This window comes from Penaeus monodon, chromosome 40 (assembly GCF_015228065.2).
Source record: "Penaeus monodon isolate SGIC_2016 chromosome 40, NSTDA_Pmon_1, whole genome shotgun sequence".
NCBI lineage: Eukaryota > Metazoa > Arthropoda > Malacostraca > Decapoda > Penaeidae > Penaeus > Penaeus monodon.
Window position 1 is genome coordinate 26,620,524 of NC_051425.1, and position 15,189 is coordinate 26,635,712.

The window sequence follows — 15,189 nt, forward strand, 5'->3', positions numbered from 1 at the left end:
TTGTAGTAGTCGTAGTAGTAGCAATAGCACAATTGATTGTAATAATGGTTAATGGTTAATGGTTAAAAGCAAGATAAATGTGCTAGACATCTAAGGTCATGTAGCACTTTAGTTAATGTTAGGGAAGGGTGGTTGAGTTAGTGATTAGTTGTCTAAGCTGGGCAAAGGAATTGGTGAGTGAAAGGGTTAGGGTCGGGTATGGTAAGGAGTTAGATTAGATGAAGAATATGTATGCGTTTGAGGAAGGAGAATAGGTTGTTGAAGCAAAAGTGTGGGATTCTGTAAGGATGTCTGATAGGTGGGAGGTCGGAAGGGGGATAGGTGGGGAAAGCAAGGTACGAGTTGTTTCAAAACGTGGGCACGGAGTGGGATGTGTGGGATTGGAGTGTCTGGTGGTGTATATTGACTTTATGAGAGTTAATGAGTTACATAAGGGATTCACGTGCGTAAGGAGGGTAGTGGAAGGGATAGAGGGGATGGTGGGAGGGTTAATGTGGGCGGGGTTGGGGTCGGGGGGATGGGCTGTGTTGGGAGGGGTAGGAGGATAGGGTGTAGGGGGATATCGTTTAGGAGGAGGATGGATATCAGCAATTACTTGGAGTGTGGAAGGAGCAGGAGTTGTAAGATTTGGAGGTTGAGTGTCAGTTTTCATTAGGTAATCTTGAATATTTTCAATGGTTTCTTCTTCTGAGTGGTTCGGGAGTTTTGGGGGATAAAGGATTTCTTGTGAGGGGGGAAGAGAGTACTGGTGTCTCAAGCATAGGAGCAAAGGAAGGTGGAGGTGCTTGTGTGGTAGGGGAAGAGGGGGTGGAACGTTTGTTCTGTCTGTTACGGGTAGTGCGAGGAGGGAGAGGGGAAGGTGTTGGGATTGTAGTGGTGATGAAGTATCTGTAGTAAGAGATTGGAGTGTTGGATTTAGGATGGTAAAAGAGTTTGACTGGGGAAGGTAGGAGGTAGAATAGGGGGGGTTAGATGTAGGGGGGGGGGGGTTAGGAGAATTGTCTGGCTTCACGTAGTGTGAGTCCAAGTTTGAATCTGAGAGTTGCTACCTCAGACTCAAATTTATAGGTGGGACAACCCCTATAAAATACATTATGGGGGCCGCCACAGTTGGCACATGTGCGTGATTGTGCAGGGCAGTTAGATCGGGTATGGCCAGGTTGGGCACATAGTGGGCATCTGGCTGTGGAACGGCAATGTTTTGGATGGGTGTCCTAGACGCCAACATTTTGGCACTGACGTGGAGGGGTTGGTATGGACGAACAGGGAGGGATTCTCCTCCTATGTAGACGTTAAAGGGAAGGTCATGCCTACGGAAGGTAATTTTGGTTATGTTAGTGGGTTTCTTTCGATGACCTCTGGGGGGAATGGAGTAGCATTGTACTGATGTTGCATCATAGTCTGTGAGACAGGCAAGTAGATCTTCTCCACAATCTGACCAATCTTTGTCATAGATTGGGCAATTTGCTGGGAGATTGAACTGTTCCGGTGCAAGTATTGAGGGTTGGATGGGGTTCTGCAAGGATGTGTTACCATATAGTGGTCTGTTAGTTTTGTTAATGCTATAGCTTGGTTTTCGGATGTTTACTGTGACAAGACGGGAGCGGTCGGGTCGGCTACGGAAAGAGACTTTACCTACTTGTTTTTGGAGACCTTGTTGGAAGAGAAGGGTTTTGTCAGAGTAGGGAGCTGTGGGAGGGATCACGAAAAATCGGTCCCATTTGGCTGCGCTGAAGAAGGATTCAAATTGTTGTAGAGATAGGGGTAGTCGAAGGGCGGGGGCGTGACGAGATGGAGTAGTGTTAAGGAGGTAGTGTTATGGGGAGGTGGGCAATAAGGCTGTAAGGTAATAAGGGAGGATGGGGTGGTTGATGTTGGAGGTTGTGGGGGTAGAGGTGTTGAAGTTGAGATTGCTGGGAGAGTGGAAATGTTCCTTAAGGGTCGATTGTTGGCTACTGTACTAGTAGGTATTGATGAGGGGGTAGTTATTGCAGTGTTCGGAGCCGTGGTCAAAGGAGAGCCTGGGGTCAGGGAATCGGGTGGGTTACATCGTTGGGGCTCTTTGATAAAGGGGCAAGCCTCATTGCCCCTAATAGTGGGGATATGATTTCATTACTGGCCATGGTAAGCCTGGGTTATGTTGGGGATAAAAACAGTCCACCCCTCAGGGTCCCCTTGAGGGGTAAGGGCTAGGTAACTAAATCAGGGGAATACCGTGCCCATGGCTCCCTCAGGCCGTTCAGGACTGGCACAAAGTCAACCTTTCATCCTTTCAGCACGGCTCTCACACCTTAGGAGGTGGATAGCAGAAGGGTTTGGTGAAGGGACAGAAACGAAAAGTGGGAAGGAAAAAAAAAAAGACCATGCAAAATTAGTTGAGTCGAGGGCTGAGTCCCAAGGTTGGGGAGTTACCCTTCATTGGGTCCCAGTCTCCGCCTCCTAAGCCCCCCCACGACAACAACGGGCAAGGGATTGGGGGGGATTGATTGTAATAGTCGTAGTGGTATTAAGTTAGCTTTGAGATGAATATTTGTCTTCATTTCATATTGAATGTGTCTTGTTAACATTTGCCTTTGAAAAATCGCTATGTTTTTGCGTTTCCCATTGCTTTACACTCCAGCGTAAGTGTCCATCAATATATGGCTCATAATACTTACTATGTTTAAAGGTATAAATTTCACGTAAGCTAGACAGTTATCGTTTTAGATAACTTCTCACCACACGAGCATCTTGTGTACTGTGATCATGTAAAACGATTCTGTGTTAGATATTGCTGCAAGTATAGTTGTATAAGATTAGTTTTAAGTCAAAGTTATTGTCAGTATACTCGGAGAAACAGACCGTTAAATACGCGGTTCTGGCAAGAGCACTTAATTCGTTCTGTGGTATTATAATACAGGTAGTAGCTGATATGACCATGGGCGTAACTAACAAGCTTTTTGCCTAACCGTTTTAATGTTAATCCGGCGAACATTATTGGGAAACCGATAAAGTAAAAAAAAAAAAAAAAAAAAACACAAGATTTTCGGTTCGTCCTCGCAAAAAATAACGAATAAATAGATAATTAATTACATAATATACGAAAAGTACATTTCTAAGCCAAATGCATTTATTCCTCCCGAAAGCAGTAATGAAATTCACATAACCACTGGACCGATCGGCTAGAAGCAGACAAAATGTATTTATTTTTTTAAAGGAGGAACACCAGCGTGTACTATGGCAAGGTTGGGAATTCTGTGTCGTAGTCATGTTTCAATTTTTTTTTCCGACGGAAGGAGTGTATAGGAAGCCGTTATGTATCAGCTAAGCCTTTTTTATATGTATGCCATTACAGATTTTATATATGTATGGACTAGTGACTTGTACCATTGTACATGCAGGACAGCTGTAAAAAACAAACACGTACTTAGACCCATCCACATCCACACCCACCTACAGACACACACACACACGTGTGTGTGTGTGTGTGTGTGCATGTGTGTGTGTGTTTGCACGCTTGCGTGCGTGCGTACATGTGTGTGCATTAAAAAAACACGTATAATTCAAGCTGTACCTGCCATTTACGTGCGATGGCTAAGATGTTTATATTATACGAATACTATGGCATTCCTGTGGAATTCATTTCTGAATTTTGTGACGTTATCGTTCACAAATTACATTACTCAGTGATAATGTCTTCTTGGTGCTCTTTGTCCTTTTCTTTTATTATTTTTTAAACTCTTGATATTACTGCATTCTTAATAAAGTATTTCACCTAATCCCCAGAAGTGGTTATTATCCTTTTTGTGTAAGTTTCTTTTAGGAACACTTCATTCATTTCCAGGTTCACAAACAGGTATATGTGTGTATGTATAAGAGGGAGGGAGATAGGGGGGGAGGGGAAGGGAAGGTTAATGGTTAAAAAAAATAAATGTAGATATCTTAGGTACAGTAAATGAAGGTTGAGTTAGTAGTTAGTAGTTAGTTGCTATACGTCAACTTAATGAATGAATATATAATAATGAAAAGGTTAAAGATGGGCAAAGGAGTTGATGACTGAATGGGTTAAGGTAGGGTTAGGTAAGGAGATTAGATCAAGTTAAGGATATATAAACGTCTGAGGTAGGAGAATAGGTTGTCACAGCAGAAACTGAGATTCTTTCTGATAGGTTGGGAGGTCGGTGAAGGGAGGATAGGTGGGGAAAACAGAGATACGGGCTGCAGCAAGGTGTGGACAGGACAACAGAATATGTGGAACTGAAAGAGGGACATTACATACGGAACATAGGGGTGAATCAGAATGTGACATCAGATAAAGTGTATTAGGCGGGTGTGGCCAATACGTAAGCGGGCGAGAGAACAACCAGTTGAACAACCAGTTCTGGATCTCACAGACAAGGGAGTCAGTAAAAATAGTCAAGGGAAGAAGGGAGTGAGTATATGTGTTTTAAAGGCAAAACGGAGTGCATACAGTTCTGTAGTAAGAACACTGGATTCAGGAGGGAGGGGGTATTTGAAAGTGCGAGTTGGGAAGTTACTACGAAACCAGCACCGGAGGTGGAGGTGTAAACATGAACACGGGAGGAATGAATGGAGACATGGTCAAGGAAAGGGTGAAAAAGACAGGGTCAGGGAAAACAGACGAGCAAATATGGGGGTAAGATATAAGCCATGGAGGGACAGAATGGACAGAACACTGAAGAGGTCGGAGATGGGGAAAGGGGAATGGGAGAGGAGGGTATCTATGCGAATGGAGAAAGGAGTAGGTAAACATGGAGAAGAAGCAAAGGTAGGAAGAGTGATCATGGAATAGTTGGTTTGGTGAGGGAAAGTTGGTGGAATCGAGCATAGCTCGGAGAAAGAGAAGGATACGGCGTTGAGAGAGATAGCATGCCTGAATCAGTGTACAGGCTCTCAACTGGAGAGGAACGGAAGGTGCCTAGGGATAAGCGAAGACCGCAGTGGTCGATTGTATCAAGATGAGCAAGGAGGGAGATTGAGGCAGAGGAGTAGATATGCATCCATAATCGAGAGTGGAGAGGATCAAAGTAACATGAAGATGGAGGAGAGTTTTGCGATCTGAGCTCCAGGATATATGGAACAGAGTTTGTAAGATTCAGAGGCGGCAGCAAGCTTTTTCTTAAATGTAAAAGATATGGTCTCGCCAGGACAATTTGCAATAAAAAATAACGTCAAGAAAATTGTCAGAGGAACGGTATAGGAGTGGAGTGCCATATAAGAAGAGTGGAGGTTGGGGACCTACACGTGTGCGAGAGAAAAGGATGGAGAAAGATTTGGAGGTAGAAAAGTGGAAGTCATGGTTAGTGGCCCAGGAAGATACTGCTGATATTGCAGACTGAAGGAAGGCGAAGGCAGAGATGGTTAAATCATCAACATATAGTGATGATCAGGCTCCTAGTGGTAAAACTGAGACAATATTATTAACGGTAAAAAGGAATAGAGTGGTGCTGAGCACACTGCCTTGTGGGATGCCTTCGAGCTGAGGAAATGATGATGATGTGGAAGAGGCAATTTTGACCTGGAAAGTGCATTCGGAGAGGAAAGACTTTATAAAGATACCCATGTTTCTGCGTATGCCTAGGGAGGACACTTGTTGGAGAATATGGTACTGCCATGTAGTATCATATGCTTTTTCTAGGTAATATATCTCGAAATGAGCAAGGGGGTTAGCTGTACTTAGAGCATGCAATAGTTTACACGAACAGCTAGTTAGAGCGATGGGGCGGTAATCTTGAGGGAGGGTACCCGATTTATTGGTTTCAAGAAGGGGAGGATAAGAGCTTCTCGCCAATGAGAAGGGAACATTTCCTGACGTCCATATGTAGTTGAAAATAGTTAATAGGAAGGCAGAGAAGAAGATGGACGGTGTGGGAGCATACGGTAGTGAATACCGTCAGGGCCTTCACGAGCATTGCAGCACGACTGTAAGGCAGCATTGAGTTCAGAGGAAGAAAAAGGAGCATTATAGGACTCAGCAGAGGATAGGTTGAAGATGATGGGGGTGCATTCCCTGATGGTCTTAATAGAAAAGACGTGTGGAGAAAGGCGAGAACCACTACTGACCTGGCTGAAATGGTCACCTAGTTCATTAGCGACTTGGAGAGGATCAGAGATGAGAGTATCCCGAATATGGAGGACGGGGGCTGGATAGGGGGATGTTTGCCTGATAATTTATGGATCCGGCACCAAACAGTAGAGATAGATGTAGATGTAATTGAGGAAACATAATTCTACTAGCTGTTTGTTATGCTGTTCCGGATTGTGGCAGCAATGGGATTGCCATAGAGAACAGTTAGAATTGATAATGCTATAGCTTGGTTTTCATATGCAACTGTGACGAGAAGTGAACTATCGGGTCGGCTACGGAATGAGACATTGCTGGAATAGCAGGGTGTTGTCAGAGTAAAGAGCTGTGGGGGGGTCACGAAAAATCGGTCCCATTTGGCTGGGCTAAATAGAGAATTTAAGATATTTGCAGAGATGGGGGTGGTAGAAGGACGGGGACGTGTGGAAGAGGGAGTAGTGTTGAAGGAGGTATGATTATGGACAGGTGGACAATAAGGCTGTAAAGCAGTAATAAGAGTAATAAAGGAGGATGGGGTGACTGATGGAGAAGGTTGTGGGGGTAGAGGTGATGAAGTTGAAATATCTCCTGGAGCTTGAGTGTTGACTTGTATAATGTATTATTAAGCATTGAGGAAGGGGTAGTAGTTGCAGTGTTCTGGGTCGTGTTCAAAGGAGAGCCTGGGGTCGGGGAACTGGGAGAGTTTAAGTTGGTGGGGCTATTTGATGAAGGGGCAAGCCTCATTGCCCCTAACAAATGTATAACATCTTCATTATTGGCCATAACAAGCCAAGAGTATGTCCACCCCTCAGGGTCCCTTTGAGGGGTATGGGCTAGACCACTAAAACCGGAATACCGTGTTCATGGCTCCCTCAGGGAGGGAGGGAGGGAGGGAGGGAGGGAGGGGGGAGGGGACGGGGAGAGAAGAGAAGAGAAGATAAAAGAAGGGTAGGGTAGGCAAGGAAGGAAAGAAAAGGGAAGGAGAGGGGAGGAAGAAGGAAAAGGAACAGGAGAAAGAGAAAGAGAAGAAGGAGAAGGAGAAGGAGAAAGAGAAAGAGAAAGAGAAAGAGAAAGAGAATGAGAATGAGAATGAGAATGAGAGAGAGAGAGAGAGAGAGAGAGAGAGAGAGAGAGAGAGAGAGAGAGAGAGAGAGAGAGAGAGAGAGAGAGAGAGAGAGAGAAAGAGAGAGTTTCCCTAGAGAAGATTCCTCAGGGACAGAACTGCCCCCCTTAGAAGCAGAGAGGATTTTGTCTTTGTTCTCAATGGTATAAAATAGGTAAAACATATTTTACGTGGTCTTATTTTGCTGTTACTAATGTTTATAACATACTTATAATCTATAATAAAAATAACACCATTGGTATTCATAGCATTAGTAAAAAATATGTTTTTCCTGCTATTTCAAGGAAAAGTGAAATCAAGTAAGGCCACAAGGTCTACTAATTCACTCCTTTGTGGCTAAGCACAAGCAGAGCCATCTATGTGCAGAGACATTTCATAAAACAATACTACAGCAAACACAACATATTCCCGGAGCCTTTGGGTTAAAGAGTGCTGACTAAGGATTGATAAATATCAGAACCCCAGATCTAGAGTGTCACTGGAAAATGTTGGGACATACCAGAAAATTGTAGTGCTGAATGTGTATTTAATTTTGGTATAGATTTTTTTCAGGTATGTCTCCATTCACTACATCAAATGCATTGGACATAGCACAGCATCCTCCAGCGGCACTGGGTCAAATTATCCTTCAGGAACGAATTCCAGTCATGTGGAAAGTGTGCTGTATAAGATTCCAAACCACTTTTCATTATTCCAAAGCCTAAATTCTAGCTAAAGTTCAATATGTTCCTGTGCAGAAATAAAAATCACATTTCCAGATATAAATCTCTTGGATTCTGAGACTACCACCTTCCACATTTTGCACACACTGAAATTAATTAAATTTGATCCAGCAATTTTTACCTTATTAATCATATACAATTTTCCAAGAAACAGAAAAATATTACCACATTACGACTTGGAGAACTGACCAGAATTAATATTTGCATGACATGATTGACAGAACTTTATACAGAAGAATTTAAAAAACAAAAGCAATCATTTGATATTAGTAAACTACTAGATGCAAATTTCCCATGATGTTCAAATTATTCACTCAAGTCAAGTTATTATCTGACAATAGCAGACCTATATGCATATAGTGATGGAAAATTAATAACTATACAACAAGGTATTAATCAGATGCCTTTTTTAATTAGCTAATTATCAACACTCTTGATTAAAATTTGATTGAATTGAATTATCTTTTGGCTTACGATGTACATAATTATTTACAAAGAAAGCTGAAACATTCAGGGCTAATGAACTTCTCAAGACCCCTCAACATGTTTTGTGAATATAGTTTTCTGAACAAAACATGTGCATTGTATAATGTGTATGAAATATACCATCTGTTTTCAATACATAAAAGATCACTACTATATTCATATAAAAAACACTTCAGCATAATAAATATCAATAATTTTCCAAACACAAACAATAATCATAATGGAATTATTCACTGTTATTCTGATACAAAATTCTTACCTATAAACTACTCCTTTTTCATGTAAATCTTCAAATACAAGTAACAGATATATACTAATAAAATATCCAAAGGCATGATAACATAGCACTTGAAATTATTTAGCAGTCATTATGTAGACTGGCCAAACTTTAAATATTTTTAACTAAAAATCTATTACAATATATCATTCCTGTCACTTGATATCATAATAACTCATGTTTGATAATGGCTCAAAATCAAAAAACTGATTTTGTACATCTGATATTAGTGATTATTTATGAAATACCAGTGCCAAGGAGAAGGACCTCCCATAAGAACAATGTAATTAATTTGGATATTTCATAGGTGCAAGAGTAGGTTCCAATGTATTTGATATGTGTAAAAGGCATCCCAACATTTTCCAGTGACACTCTAGATCTGGGGTTCTGATATTTAGTCAATCCTTAGTCAGTACTCCTTAACCCAAAGTCTACGGGAAAATGTTGTGTTTGCTGTAGTATTGTTTTATGAAATGTCTCTGCACACAGATGGCTCTGCTTGTGCTTAGCCAAAAAATTAATGAAATACCAGTGCCAAGGAGAAGGACCTCCCATAAGAACAATGTAATTAATTTGGATATTTCATAGGTGCAAGAGTAGGTTCCAATGTATTTGATATGTGTAAAAGACATCCCAACATTTTCCAGTGACACTCTAGATCTGGGGTTCTGATATTTAGTCAATCCTTAGTCAGTACTCCTTAACCCAAAGTCTACGGGAAAATGTTGTGTTTGCTGTAGTATTGTTTTATGAAATGTCTCTGCACACAGAGACATTTCTCTGCTTAGCCAAAAAAGAGTCAATTAGTAGACCATGTGACCTCACCTAATATCACTTTTCCTTGAGGAACAATATCTTAAATAATGCTATCAATATCAATGGTTATTTTCCTTATAGACCTTATGATAATTATAGTGTTATTGACATTACTAACAGCAATATTTTATACCAGAAAATATCTTAAAAAATCAAGGAAGTACTCGTAATTGGCTCATTGGTGACTTAGTACTTGTGTAAAATCAATTAATAAATCAAACTCACAGTGGGCATGGCACGTACGTACATGTCATCCCCAGTAGCTTTGGCTTAAAAGTCCTTAAAGAAATACTAGAAAAATTTCAAGGTGTAAAAGGTTAGAATGGCAAGGCTTAATAATATATTCATCAATATATACCTTTAAGATTAATGATGTTACTTAATCTTAGGAATGTAGCACAATTCTAATATATAATAAATTTATCAAATAAATAGAAATTCAAAAAATATTAAGAATAAGTTGCGTACCAGCCATCCCTGAAATAGGAACCTCCATTTCAGAAAATCTCAGGTGAAGGTTCTCATCAAAATGGGTTCCTTTGTTTCAAATAAAAGATAATTATAAAATATGAACAAATATATGCTGCTTGGTTAGGCATCAGATAGGCTATACTTCTGTCATTATGGGACTAAATTTCCAAATACTGGTATTTCTTTTCTTGCTTATAAAAGAATAACCTGTGATGTTGAAACCAATAAAAAAAATTAAAACCAACTATATTCTTATTGTTACACATTGTTTACTTTTCTGATATGTAAATTTTCATTACATGATTTTGACAACAGAGAAAATACTAGAAAAAAAGAAAAAGAAAACAGCCATGAATGTCTGTATGAATTATATCTAAAAATAGTAAGATTCAATTTTCTCTTTTCTTAAAACTACACACATCATTACTCTGAGATACAGCCGTGTTGCCACTTATGTTTCTTGCTATTTGCATTATATGAAAAAATCTAACAATAATGATGTTATATTGCAAAAAATGTGGCTGTAGGCCATCATAAGACATTCATACATAGAATTTGTGAATATACTATCATTCTTTTATCCTTTTAAAAGTGATAAAATTAATTCCATTACCAAAAGTGGATCTAACAGGTATGCCTAATGAAGAATATGCATATAATAGGATAATAATAATCCTGAGGATGATGAGAGGGTGTGGCAAGGCAAAAATGCAGGAGCTAGCGGTTGCAAAGTCAGATCTACCACTGAGCTATGTCACCCTCATACCTATACAACAGCTTGGGTCAAAAATCTCAATACAAAATAAATTCTGTATTTACGGGGAAGAAAAATTGTACTATCAGTAAAATCAAGCCATACTGTAGCTACAACAACATGAGCAGATTAATCAGTTGAGAAATATGTATTTAGTCTGAAATGATTTCTAACAGGACTTTCTGTTAAATGACAAAGGATGTTATGATTTCTCAACCAATTAATGGGGAGTCTTGGGCATTGAGACTTGAGAAATAATGAAAAAAATGGGGAAATAGAAACTATAAAAATATATATTCTTTTATTGTACAAAAGCAATAAATGCTTTATGTCATGTAAAAATTATTAATTTATAGGGGCATAATTCCAAAACAAAAAAATCAATTCTTGAGTTCCAAAATGTGAAGTTCAAATATATTCAATATTAAAAAGAGAAAAAGAAAAAGAAAATGCAAACAACATTACAAGCCGGAAAGATATTTGGATGTGCAACATGCAAAAGTAAATAATAGGCAGCTTACCAAGTGTGAAAATACTGTTATTCAGCCTATTTTTACAATCACTTTTTGAAGAAGTATTCCACTAATATGTACTGTTTCTCAAAATTCCAAGTAAAAATAAGTAACAGTCTACTCTTAAAGTGGACCAGAATATGTCCTCATAGCATGAGGGAATACCTTTAGTTTGTCTGTATCTATAAAAAACAACAACATTTACAGGCATGATACTGTTTCTACATAAAAGGTATAGAAATGCTTTGGGTTTATAATAATAATAATAATAATAATAATAATAATAATAATAATAATAATAATAATAATAATAATAATAAAAATTAATTTTTTTCTGATTTTTTTTATATCACTGGAGCCACCTCATTTTAGTGTAGTTAAATCTATGTATCTAAATCTTATAAATCTATGAAAAACAACATGCAGATGAAAAGTTTATTCAAAAGCAAGACATCATCAGTAATGCTGAAAAGCACAGATAAGAAGAAACAAAGCATATGTAAACCTATAAAAATATATTTCACATGTGTAATCACTAATAAGCCAAAGGAAAACCTTGGACGAAAGAAAAGAATAAAGACAAATGATTGATGCCTACAAGGTAAAATATCATCTAATAATTTATCTACTGTTATATGAAAACAATTAATTTCAAAATACTTTTTATAGAGAAATAAACTAAGCACTTTTAGAGAGAGAGAGAGAGAGAGAGAGAGAGAGAGAGAGAGAGAGAGAGAGAGAGAGAGAGAGAGAGAGAGAGAGAGAGAGAGAGCAGAGAGGAGAGAGAGGAGAGAGACAGAGACAGAGAGAGAAGAAGAGAGAGAGAGAGAGAGAGAGACAGAGAGAGAGAGACAGAGAGAGAGAGACAGAGAGAGAGAGAGAGAGAGAGAGAGAGAGAGAGAGAGAGAGAGAGAGAGAGAGAGAGAGAGAGAGAGAGGGGAAGTGATTTACCCTCAAAACATTCATAAAAATTATTCAAGATTCAAATACATAGATTACAAGATATTAGGCTTATGCATACTTCGCAAAATGGTATGATGCACTATGTGGTTCTTCCCACTGGCAGGGTATCCTACTGGCTGGTATGTATGAAGGAAGCACAACCTAGGAAAAATTAAGGAAAATTTTTGTTTTTAAGGTAGAAAATCAGGAAGATTACTCATATTATGGTAATAGTATTCCATATCTTTAAACTGTATAAGGTGACTGGTTTGACTAAACCTAGCAACCTTAGGTGAATATGTACAAAGTTTCAGGAGGAGCAGTCTTATCTGTTAGAGAATTTATTTATTGAGCACTAATCAGTTTATGTAAATGTAATTTTAAACTGAACAACTTACCAGTGTAAAACAAGAAAAAAAAGAGAGAAAAAAAAGAAATGAGTATATCTCTTATGTCCATTTTCTTAAGTCAAAGTAAAGAAGAATTATATAGCTGCTTCTCCTATTTTCTCTCCTGACCATTGCTGCCCTTATTATTATTATTATTTTTTTAAAATATTCTGCTAAATAACCATATATCAAATTTTGTATCACTGATCTATTTCTTTACTTCATACCACTCCTAATGTTTTGTGGGGAACTGGTCTGTCTGTTTATGTGGGCAATTTGTTCTCCTTTCAGAGCTGTTCTATTTCAAGTCTGTTGTTGGTTCTTGTCTCTTCCTTACTATTGCCATCATCTGAGTGTGAGCTCCTGCCTTCCGTATTATCATATTCAATATAATCCTACTGTATATTAACAACACCTTTGCAATGTTTACCCATATACCTGATTTATTTGAATTTTTAATGTCTTTTAACCCATTCTGGGCTAATCATATTATATTCTCAAAGATGTAGTGTCCTGGTGCAACTGTAATATATATTCTATAAGTTGTTTCTAAAATTAATATCCATATACTTGATCCCTGTTTAACACTGGTCAGCTTTACCCCTTTTTGATATTTTTCAAATTCACTAAAAAAACATTGTATATTTTTGATGAGAGAACAGCAACTATGGTGTAAGCAGCTCTTTTATGCTTAGATTAAAGTAAATGTACCTTGCAGATTTATCAACTTAACATACAGGAGATTGCTACCAAAGCCAATCCTACTGAGAATATGATAATAATGCCATTTTCTGCCTGCACTGAAAAAGGGAACATATAATATGCCAATTAACTGTAAGCACCATCTATCTATCTATCACCTGGTGGGATATTCTCTAAACCATATACTTTCTTCTCTCTCTGTAAAGCCTTCAGTTTTTGCACCAGCTAACCCTGTCATGTTCAACTTGATGAAATATTCCTTCCCTTTACTGCTGAAATGCCTGCCACGACCTCTCTCTTCTTTTAAATATAATGAGAAAATATAACAAAACATACATTTCTTACTCATTTTTATATGTTATTATTAACTATAAACAAAACCTTAGGAAATCATACCTAATGTTTTATTCAAATAATACTTTGGTGTGATTTTTTCACTTAGAACATTACCAAAGAATTGAAATTCTACATTACTGATAAAACCAAGTTCCTGGCATGCAAAACAAAGCATTACATTTAATCATATAGTCTTTCATGGACTTAATCAATAACTTAAAAGTAAGACCTTACCAATAAGTTTCATCTTGCTCACATAACTCGACAATCAGAAACACCGGAGTTGGTATTTTCCGTCATGTTCTTGACAATCACAGGTTTCATAAAATCCACCGCAGTGGCCATCACTTTGACAACCGGGCTAAGTGTCTTGGCAATTGATAACAACACTTCAGTTGCAGGAGCTATCCCTTCCATTGCAATAGTTAATATTCTGGCTAGGAGTGCAATTAACTGAGCTGTTATGGATATTATCCGAGCCCACAGAGCCAACATTTGTGCCCACATGATAAGTATCTGCAACAATATGTTCATCAACTGTACTGATAAGGACATCATTTCTGCAGCTTTGGGCAATGAGCAAGATATTCTGGCAGGATCTGTTGGTGGTATCATTTCAAGTACTGTGGTTATCTTTGCCTCAGAGGTTATCTTTGTGGTTTGCCTTTGTCCCAGTTAATGCTGCGTTTGTCCCTGTCAACTTCCTGTCATGGCAGTAAGGCAATATATTAGGATATCACTGATGTGTATAATAAATGAAAAAGAAATATGGTAGATACTGGTAGGGGGAAGAAAAAGCACCTATTCATTGAATTATATTCTGAATGGCAGAACATAATGGCAGAAAAAAATGTTTAAGAAAATAAATGCCATTCAAAAGCAAGGAGGAAAAAAAAAAAAAAAATGCAAGAATAAAAATAGCTGCTTAAAAGAGAGAGTAAGAAAAAAGTGTCTTGCATGAAAAAAATAAGAGTAAAAATCTCTACAAATGAAAATTCACATCCTTAAGAGAAAAAAAACTTTGCTCAAGAAAAAATCACTTTGGAAGAACAAAATGTACATATTACTATATACAAAAAATGCAATGTTGCTCAAAACAATGATATATGTACAAGAAAAAATCTAAATCTTGGGGATAAAAGAAACTGATATGAGAAAAAATTATCATTTGTTACAAATAATCATTACTTGAAGAGAAGGAGGAAGAGAAAAGGGGGGAGGAAGAGAGAAAAGAGGAGGAAGAGAAAAGGGAAAAGGAAGGAGGTGGAGGAGGAGGAGGAGGAGGAGGAGGAGGAGGAGGAGGAGGAGGAGGAGGAGAAGAAGAAGAAGAAGAAGAAGAAGAAGAGAAAGAGGAAGAGGAAGAGGAAGAGGAAGAGGAAGAGGAAGAGGAAGAAGAAGAAGAAGAAGAAAGAGGAGGAAAAACAGAAGGAAGACAAAAATTAAAATGATGATGATAAAGAACAAGAAGAGGAAAAAGAACAAGAGGGAGGGGGAGAGGGAGAGGAATAGGATTAGGAGGAAGAAGAGGAAGAAGAGCAGCAGCAGCAGCAGCAGCAGGAGGGCGAGGACGAGGACGAGGACGAGAAGGATGATGA

At 38.4% G+C, this 15,189-nt stretch overlaps 1 long non-coding RNA gene across 1 annotated transcript in view; it reads right to left on the bottom strand.

Moving 5' to 3' along the window:
• Positions 1 to 12,106: 12,106 nt before the first annotated feature.
• Positions 12,107 to 15,189, bottom strand: part of LOC119597791 — a 3,383-nt gene continuing 300 nt past the window's right edge. The window contains exons 2-3 of the long non-coding RNA XR_005230877.1: positions 13,829 to 14,298; positions 12,107 to 12,329 (exon numbers count right to left, since the gene is read on the bottom strand). This is a non-coding gene — a long non-coding RNA (uncharacterized LOC119597791). The remainder of the gene's footprint in view (positions 12,330 to 13,828; positions 14,299 to 15,189) is intronic.